The 10,420-nt window shown below is 42.2% G+C and overlaps 1 pseudogene; it reads left to right on the forward strand.

Moving 5' to 3' along the window:
• The first annotated feature begins 6,039 nt into the window (after positions 1-6,039).
• On the forward strand, positions 6,040-6,730 carry LOC111437002 (annotated as a pseudogene).
• The last annotated feature ends 3,690 nt before the right edge of the window (positions 6,731-10,420 follow it).

Here is a 10,420-nt window from a genome sequence, read left to right on the forward strand (position 1 = left end):
TTCCTTTTCCTATGCTTATGGGTCTGTCTCTTTTCTTTGTCTTTTGCTTTCATTCTCTGATTCTGTCACTAGGGGTTGAGGTGGAACTATTCTTGAATTGTAAACAAGGTAGGTAGTCTTCTTCCTTCTTTCTTGAACTAGGTAGGGCTATTCTTCTTGAACTGTAAACAAGGTCTGTCTGTTCTCTTTCTCCTTTCGAATCTAACTAACTGGATGGACTACTTTATTTACTTTCAAGTCTCGGTAAAGCTGGGGTGCGGGGATTCCCTCATTCCCCTCGCTCTACAACTAGTCTGCTTCGCTCCTCTTATTCTTTCACTCTGTAATTAGGAAGTGAAGACGAAGAAGGAAACTAAAAACTGGAACCTCTGCTTCGCTCCTTCACCTCGTAAACTATCAGTCTGTTTGCTCCTTCTTATTCAAACACTAATCTTTCTCGCAGCTACTTACTCATTCACCTTTCTTTTCCTGATGGAACTTGGTAAAGCAATTCTATTTCTTGAACTACTGAACTAGATGTAATGTAACCTGTAACCTATTTCTTCTTTCTCCTGTCTCAGCCTGAGTCTCTATTCCTTTCACTCCTGCACCTGTCCCTTCACTCCGGGCGGGGAACCTATTGATTCAAGAACTGTTGCTCTTTCTCCTTCAACTGAAAAGACTGAACCGCAAACCTTCTCCTTTCTTTGACTCTACTCAATTACCTGACCTTCTTTGTGTTAGGTTATGGAGTCCGCTCCCTGTATTTATAGCTTGGTCAACGGCTATATTCGGTAAAGCTATATTTGGTAAAGCCATATTTGGTAAAGCCATATATGGTAAAGCTATATCCAGTAAAGCTATATATGGTAAATAGATATATATAGTAGATAGTTAAATCTGGTAAAGCTATATATAGTAGACTGAACCATATATATAGCCCGTCCAGTAGAGCTTTGAAAATGTACTTTCTATTCTCTGTAATTCTCTCTGTACATACGTGAAGTCATTAATACAAAAAAATCCTTTTAGCTAGAGTTCTCCTTGTAATTTTCTCTATCCTGTTCTTTGTTTTAATCTAGATCGAGCGTGTGCATTGTTGTGCGATCCTAACAACTGGTATCAGAGGTAGGCAAAATTCACCACGATCTGTGAAGATGGAAAGTTCAAAGATTGGAATTGAGAAGTTTGATGGATCCGATTTCGGTTTCTGGAAGATGCAGATTGAAGATTATCTGTACCAGAAAGATCTTCACGAACCTCTGTTGGGGGTGAAGCCGGATAGCATGACCACGGAGCAGTGGAAGCTCAAGGATCGACAAGCCTTGGGGCTGATCAGATTGACGCCATCCAGAAACGTGGCGTTCAACATTATCAAGGAGAAGACAACGTCAGATCTATTGAAGGCGCTGTCAAATATGTATGAAAAACCATCGGCTATGAACAAGGTGTATTTGATGCGGAGATTGTTCAATCTACAAATGTCTGAAGGTGAACTTGTTGCTGATCATATAAATGAATTCAATATGATCATAGGTCAACTGAGTTCGGTGGAAATTAATTTCGAAGATGAAATTAAAGCGTTGATTTTGATGTCATCCTTACCCGAGTCATGGGATACTGTTATTGCCGCAATTAGCAGTTCCCGAGGATCTGATAAACCGAAGTTTGGTAAAATTCGAGATGTAGTTCTCAGCGAAAGTATTCGCAAACGAGAAACTAGAGATTCATCAAGCAATGCTCTCAGTGTTGATCGAAGGGGAAGAAGTAAATCAAAATGCTCAAACAGACATGGGCGATCAAAATCAAAGAACTGGGGAAAATCTCTAAACAAACCTAACGTAACGTGTTGGAGTTGTGGGGGAAGAGGACACTTTCGAACAGATTGTACAAAACTGAAGAAGAAGCAGAATCATAAATCTGAAGATGATGATGATTGTATATATACAATAGAAGATACTGAGGACACTTTAATTCTTAGTGTGGACAGCCCAGCTGATTCCTGGATTTTAGATTCAGGTGCATCGTTCCATTCGTCTCCAAGTAAGGAATTGTTTCAAAATTTCAAATCAGGAAATTTCGAGAAGGTGTATCTTGCCGACAACAAAACTCTAGAGATTGAAGAGAGATGTCTCCATACAAACTCGAGCAGGAAATCAGTGGACATTACAAGATGTCAGATACATTCCTGGTCTCAAGAAGAACCTGATCTCTATTGGTCAGTTGGATAGCACAGGCTATACAGCAGAGTTTGGAAAGAGTTCATGGAAGATTGTGAAGGGCGCCATGGTTGTTGCACGTGGCACAAAATCCGGAACCTTATACACTACTGCAGAGTGTATAAACATGACTGTTGCTGCTGAGAGTGCTTCCAATTCAAGTCTATGGCACAATAGACTTGGACATATGAGCGTAAAAGAAATGAAGATGCTGACTGCGAAAGGAGCTTTAGAAGGCTTAAAATCTGTTGATATGAGCCTTTGTGAGAGCTGTGTTATGGGAAAACAGAAACGAGTTAGTTTCACAAAGGCTGCTAGAGAACCGAAGAAAGTGCGGTTGGAAATGGTCCATACAGACGTCTGGGGACCATCTCCAGTTTCATCACTTGGTTGATGAAGGTACTACGTCACCTTCATCGATGACTTCAGCAGGAAGGTATGGGTTTACTTTCTGAAACAAAGGTCAGATGTGTTCACCACCTTCAAGAAGCGGAAAGCTGAAGTTGAAAATCAGATCGGCTTGAAGATCAAATGCTTGAGGTCTGAAAATGGAGAAGAGTACAACAAATCAGAGTTTATAACAATGCTTGAGGTCTGAAAATGGAGAAGAGTACAACAAATCAGAGTTTATAACATTTTGTGCAGCTGAGGGAATTAGATTAATAAGAACAATTCCCGATAAGGCAAGACAAAATGGTATTGCAGAAAGGATGAACAGAACATTGAATGAGCGAGCAAGAAGCAAAAGTATTCATTCAGGACTGCCAAAGACATTCTGGGCCGATGTTGTTAATACAACAACATATTTGATTAATAGAGGGTCGTCAGTACCCTTGAAGTTCAAATTGCCCGAAGAAGTATGGACAGGAAAAGAACTCAAGTACTCTCACTTGAGAACCTTTGGTTGTACTGCGTATGTTCATGTTGATCCAGAGAAGAGAGATAAGCTTGATGCTAAGGCTGTGAAATGCTACTTCATAGGCTATGGCTCTGACATGTTCGGGTACAGGTTTTGGGATGAGAAAAATATGAAAATCTTAAGACACTGTGATGTGACCTTTGATGAAAATGTCATGTACAAGGACAGAGAGAAGATAAACTCTGAGACTATGAAGCAAGTGGGAGTTGAACTTGAGTGGCAGGAAAATTCACGCAGTGATGGTACAATAAAAGCCCAAGAAAATCCTGATCCTATTGCTGAAGAACCAGACGTGGAGCAAGTTGCACCTGAGAAGGTGTTGAGAAGATCATCCAGAACTACCAGAGCACCAGATAGATATTCAGTCTCATTACATTATTTGTTGCTGACTGATGAAGGAGAACCAGAGTCCTTTGATGAGGCTCTACAAGTGGAAGATTCAACCAAGTGGGAGCAAGCCATGGATGATGAGATGAGCTCACTTGAAAAGAATAATACGTGGGTGCTGACTGAGTTGCCTACAGAAAAGAGAGCTCTGTTGAACAAATGGGTGTTCAGAATCAAAGTTGAACCAGATGGCAGAAGGAGGTTTAAGGCTCGGTTAGTAGTTAAAGGATATTCACAAAGAAAAGGCATTGATTATGCTGAGATCTTTTCTCCAGTGGTGAAATTAACTACTATCTGAATTCTGCTGAGTATTGTTGCATCGGATAATTTGCACCTTGAGCAAATGGATGTAAAAACGATGTTTTTACATGGAGATCTAGATGAGGAGATCTATATGCAACAACCAGAAGAGTTTACAGCTCCAGGCAAGGAGCACATGGTGTGTAAGCTCAATAAGAGCTTGTATGGGCTGAAACAAGCACCAAGACAACGGTACAAGAAGTTTGACTCCTTCATGAGCAAGAGTGGTTTCCACAGGAGTGAAAAGGATCAGTGTTGCTACCTCAAGAAATACACTGATTCTTATGTGTTTCTGTTCTTGTATGTGGATGATATACTAATTGTTGGGTCAAGTATGAGGAAGATAAATCACCTGAAGGCAAGCTTGTCTTCAGTATTTGAGATGAAAGATTTAGGTGCAGCGAAGCAGATCCTTGGGATGAGGATTTCTCGAGATAGATCTGCTGGCACATTAAATCTATCCCAAGAGCAGTACATTGAGAAGATGTCCAAATTCAAGATGAATAACGCTAAACCTAGGACTACCCCCTTGGCAAATCATATTAAATTGTAAAAGGGGCAATCTCCCAAGACAGTAGAGGAACGTGAGCACATGGCATCAGTTCCGTACGCTTCTGCAGTTGGGAGTTTGATGTATGCTATGGTCTGCACTAGACCTGACATAACACATGCAGTGGGAGTTGTTAGCAAGTACATGGCAAATCCAGGGAAGGAACATTGGGAAGCTGTGAAGTGGCTTCTGAGATATTTGAGAGGTACATCCAATACTTCACTTTGTTATGGCAATGGCAAAGTAGTTCTGCAAGGTTTTGTGGATGCTGATCTGAGTGGAGATGTAGACTCCAGCAAGACCACATCTGGATATATCTACACTATAGATGAAACAGCAGTGAATTGGATGTCCAAGCTTCAGAAATGCGTTGCTCTTTCATCTACTAAAGCTGAGTACGTGGCCATAGCTAAAGCTGGAAAGGAGATGATATGGATGACAGACTATCTAGAAGAATTAGGCCGGAAGCAGTGCAAGAAGATCCTTTATACAGATAGTCAGAGTGCCATACAGTTGGTGAAAAACCCAGTCTATCATTCAAGGACAAAACACATTAGAAGATGGTACCATTTCACTCGTAGGTTAGTGGAAGAAGGCGATATGTGTTTGGAGAAGATAGAGAGTGCAAAGAATCCAGCAGACATGTTGACAAAATGTGTTGATGTTGGAAAATTAAGGTTATGCAAAGCCTTAATTGGTATGGTGTAGGATCAGTTTCCAAGTGGGAGAATTGTTAGGTTATGGAGTCTGCTCCCTGTATTTATAGCTTGGTCAACGGCTATATCTCGTAAAGTTATATTTGGTAAAGCCATATTTGGTAAAGCCATATATGGTAAAGTTATATCCGGTAAAGCTATATATGGTAAATAGCTATATATAGTAGATTGTTAAATCTGGTAAAGCTATATATAGTAGACTGAACCATATATATAGCCCGTCCAGTAGAGCTTTGAAAATGTACTTTCTATTCTCTATAATTCTCTCTGTACATATGTGAAGTCATTAATACAAAAAAATCCTTTTAGCCAGAGTTCTCCTTGCAATTTTCTCTATCCTGTTCTTTGTTTTATATCTAGATCGAGCGTGTGCGTTGTCGTTCTCTTTCTTTGACTGACTGAATAATAGGTGGGTTACGAGAAGAGGGAGTAAGTAGCTCGCCGAGCAAGACTATTGAAAGCAATTCCTTCGCCCTTCTTACGAATCCCCCCAGTTTCCAAAGCCTATCCCGCTGTACTTCTCGCTTTTTTAGCTTATGCAATAGAAGGTCTTATTCAAACCTGCTTGCAGAAATGAATGGATTAGAAGGAGGCTGGGTTCGATTTTCGGGTTGGGCGGGTGGTGAAGGCCATAAGAGAAGATTCCCCGGTAAGGAAGAGAAGAAAAGGGTGTTGTCATCGAGATCGACCTCTTTACCGAGGCATTGTAAATCCAGATCGAGAGAATCATTGGCGCTATTTTGCCCTTCGTTTCGCCAATAAAGAAGTCATCTTTGACGATTTACCTACCATTCCTTCTTTGCCGAGCTGCCTCTCTTCATCATTCGAAGTACTACCTCTGCCTTCCCTTTCGAGATACCCATCTCCTTTTCCAATTCCAATAAAAACAAAGAGAAATACCATAAAGCTTCATCTCTGATTTTGCCGGCCCCGGGGGAGTTTACTTGACCCATTCTTCAGTCTCCCGCACAGCCTTAGTGTGCGACTCCGTATGAGGACCTCTTTCCCTTCTGCGCACTCTCTGTTCACACGGTTCTTAAAGCAGAGGAGGAAGGGCAGCTGGTACCACGAGCCCTCTGTCCCACACATCTATCCAGAAGCAAGTGTAGTTCACAGGTTCCACCGAATGCTCCTATCTCTGTCAAAGATTGTGTGAGTGTGCAGTTATGCTTCGGATGCTTCGCCATAGAATAGATCAACCCAGTTAGTTCTCATTCTTTTTCGGTGCACTCGCTTTATATCTCCGACACACAAGGGGAAGGACGCGGTGGGAAGAAAGCAGCCCTAGCCTCTGTCCGGCCGATCATTCTGATGGCATCTTGCATTCACGCCTCTGTTTGACTGCCGCTCGAGGATGTAGTTGTAGATACGTGAGTCTTAGTGGGTCGTTGGCTCTACCTCTTATCTCGTTTGCGGACATGCTGTTGTCGTCGCCATATTCCATATGTCACTTAGTCATCCCTGCCTCGCTGCGGGTCAGCACCTCTGAAAGAAAGGGAGGACTTCATTTAGTGACTCCGCGATCGCCCTTTGAACGATCAGAATAAGGTAAAGCTTGAAGATAAGTTTTGTACTCTATTAATTTCTCAGTCCCTCTAGTCGGGTGGGCTAGGCTGGGCTTTCGACCGGATCCCCCTAAAAACCGTACGTGCGAGTCTCCCCACATGTGGCTCACGCCATTCGATGTGGCCCAGCATTCATTCGCAAATCAATCCTGTAGTGAAATTAAGACTTCTTGACCTCGGAAGCTAATTCGCGTGTAGGCAGCTCTCTGTCTGTCGTACCGTTGACTCGAGATCTATTCATTGAATTGACTTTAGGCTCGCTCCCTCCCTCTTTTTCCAAGAATTGATGCACTTCCCTTTACTTCATAGGTTCTTTGATTGATAATAGGGGAAAAGCCTTTGATTTCTGTCAAATGACCAGGCCTCCCCTTGCTCTTCCACCGTCCGGGCTACCTTTTCTGCCTATGCTATGCTCCCCCGGCACAGGCCTACCACGCTTCGCACCTGCGGCGTTTTCGCCAGACGGTCTTTGTCAGTAGTGCCATCCTCCCCGCTGGCTGTATGGGCAGGTTGCCCTTCGCTGCTGTGTTCTGTTAGGCTATGGATTATAGGAACAAATGTAGTTGAATGAGACTGCAGGCAGGTTACACGTTCCACCGTGCCGAGATGCGAGTGAGGTGCAGGTGGTGATGATCACCCTGGGGTATGCGCGAGAGCCCTTGACAAGCACTCCAGGACCTGCCAACACTCATGAAAACCCAGATCGGTCCTCCTACGACCAGAGGTGTGGATAACGAGGCTACCTTCACAACCTTCTCCCTTTTGTCCCTATCTTGTAGTAAGGTAGGGCGGTTCGCTTGAGTAGCTCAACCGCCCCCCGGTGCTCATGATGCGCTACGGAGGGAACCTCCACCGTGTCAAGGGACCAAGCAGGGCATAGCTAGCGGCATAGGAGCCGACTCTGCGTCAGCGGCTTCGTGCTGCACTGGAGTAATCCAATATGTGGTTCCGCACGTTCCACCACTTCTCCGTTCATTTTCAATACTGATCATGAAACACCATGAGCAGCAGGATGTTGAGGTTCGGAATTCGAAGTGAAATTTGTTATTTGCCTCTTACTAGTCGTCGTGGGAAAAAAAGGCAGAAAGAAGAAAGATAATATTCCCTCTGAACTTGGACAATAATACCAGTACAAAAAATGCATCTCCTGAACCTTAGCAGCAGCTGAAAGAAAAGAAATTCTATCTACATATAACTGTAAAAGTTCGTAAGACCTTTTTCCCTAAGGAAAGTAGCTGAAAGAAAAGAAATTCTATCTACATATAACTGTAAAAGTTTGTAAGATCTTTTTCCCTAAGGAAAGCTGCTTCAATCAAATATTTTGTATCCAGCATAGGGGTAAAACAGTAAAATCATTTTTTCCCTAATAGCGGGAGCTGAAATCAAATCTTTTTTTATCCCCATTTAATTGTAAAACATTAGAATTGAGGTCTTTTGGGCCGAGGTAATTCATAAGTCAATCCTAAAGATGAATGAGAGTTAACTATCAGTCAATCCTCAACTTTCTCTTCATTCTCCTTTAAAGACGGAGATTAGAGTGGTCCTTTCTCTCCTCCACCCATCCGCGGGTTCAATATCCATCTCCGCAGATATTTTCTGATCGGAGACATAACTCTGCCTGTGACACTGGAATCTCTTTCTGACATTTCCGGAAAGTGAACGGACAGCAGCCCTTCCCCCTTCTCACAATGTTACCGAACTTGCTAAAGAATCAAACAAAGTGTGAATGGAACTTAGAAGTGCTTCATGGGGTCGACGTGGGGAACTTCCACAGGTTCTGGAGCCAGCGGGTTCTGTGAATGAACTCCCTCTTACGGTTAAAAAAGAAAGTAGTTAACCACCTCGAAGAAATCCAAAGTACGACCAAACTGAGAGTGAGTAGCATAAAGTCAAGAAAGATAGATTTGTGAATGAGAAAGATTTTCTATCTTCATAATAGGAATCCATGGGATTATTTCAAATGGCTCAATAGGACTGTGTGCAGTTACACTAACCTAGTCGACGGGTGAGGTTCTAGAGGGACCCACTTCTTTAGCTATAGTAAGTACTTCTGTTTTAGTAAGTTCAAAAAACTTCAGTCTTGTCCCATCATGCCCCACATGACTCTCCGAACAATAGAGTCCTTTCCCACTATTTGCCTTCAGGATCTATTGAAGAGTTTCCTAATGATGCACAATAAAAGATCTATTATATATATAAGTGAAAAACATAATCTCGGACCGAGTAAAACAACAAACTTGATAAAAACTTGGTTCTCTCGCCCGAATTGGAGACAAAATGAAAAGCTTGCATTTTCTTTGATTTCTTCTTTGACTACTCCGCTCATCCCCAAAAATGAAGAAAGACTTGTCGGAGCCGGGTTGGTTGGTCCGAAAAGGATAGGAAAAGGGGAAGGGAAGAGGTCTGTAGAGTCTTGACTTTCAATTTCAAGAGAAAGAAATAATATGCTTTACTGAGTGAAAGACTGAAATGACCAACAAAATAGGGAGAGGAGTCAATTAATTAGCTACTAAACCTATTTCCCTTGTGAAAGACAGAAATGACCAACAAAATAGGGAGAGGCGAAGCAAGCGAAGTAGTTCTGTCTCATGACTCTTGAGTTTAGGCTTGACTTCCTTAATCCAATAACTTCTGGTAATATCGGAAAAGGAGCAGTTAAGTTTGATTCTCCCTATCATTGTAAATGAGAATGCATCGAGAGTCTTCTTTTACAGTTAGTTCTGGAGAGAGAGTCCATGAATTAGCCGCTTTATCGAGTTCAATAAGGGAAGGGAAGTAGTTATTGATAATTCTTCTTCTTGAGTATTGATCTTTTACAGTTCAGGGAGAGGAAACGAACAACAAGAACTGCTGGGAAGAGATAGAGGCTCAGTAGTTCAGTCGAATGAATCAAGCTTCAGTCTTTACTTGATGAATAAGGAGGTGAAGGAGCGAAGCCAGCCGGCCAGTTCCTTCCAACCCAGCCAGTTCCTTCCCTTCCTATTCTGTCTCATTCTTGCTTCTTTCTTACAGGAGAGTGAGTGAAAGAATCATCCTCCATCTAGTTTACCTTGTTCAATCAGGTTCAGAAGAAGGAATAAGGAAAGAAAGGAGTGTTTAAAGTCGAGTCAATTCATTAGCTGCTTTACCGGGTGATAGTCAAACCCCAGCCAGTTCAAGAATAGTTAGTTCAACCCTAGTGAAAGAAGTCAGAGAACCTAGATTAAAGCTATCTTGTGATCATAATTGCATTGCTTTAGAGTGAAAGAAAGGATCAGATCTAGAATGAATAAGGAGTCTTTATAAGGGAGAGTCCATTCAGATTCAATCTCGAACCTTTATCAATCTCCTTCACCTGTCCTAAGGTAAAGCAATTCCATTGCCGGAGCTACTGAATGAAACCCTGAGACTACTGAACCACACCTTCTTTCACTCTTTCTTTCACAAGGGCCAAAAGATGAAATCAAGCTTAATGAGAGTGAACCTATCCTGAACTGGACGTAAAGAGTAAACAAGCAAGAATGATCCTACCTATCCTTCGCTACTTCCTGAACTCAATCACTAGAAGTCAAGACGAAACTAGAAGAGAGACTCTCAATCAAGCTCCTACTGAACTGTAAAAGAAGAAGTTAATGAGACTGAACCTCGGCTTCGCGCCTTTCCTCTTCATGATCCGATTCCTTCAGGAACAGTAAACTGGGAATCTTAGCTCTGATCTTTCTCCTGATTGAACAAGATAAACTCAATCACTTGTCCCTACCCTATGTTCTTCTTTGTAAACTCACTCTGCCTTCTTGAACAACTCT

The sequence above is a fragment of the Cucurbita moschata genome, unplaced genomic scaffold, assembly GCF_002738365.1.
Source record: "Cucurbita moschata cultivar Rifu unplaced genomic scaffold, Cmos_1.0 Cmo_Scf00061, whole genome shotgun sequence".
Taxonomy (NCBI): domain Eukaryota; kingdom Viridiplantae; phylum Streptophyta; class Magnoliopsida; order Cucurbitales; family Cucurbitaceae; genus Cucurbita; species Cucurbita moschata.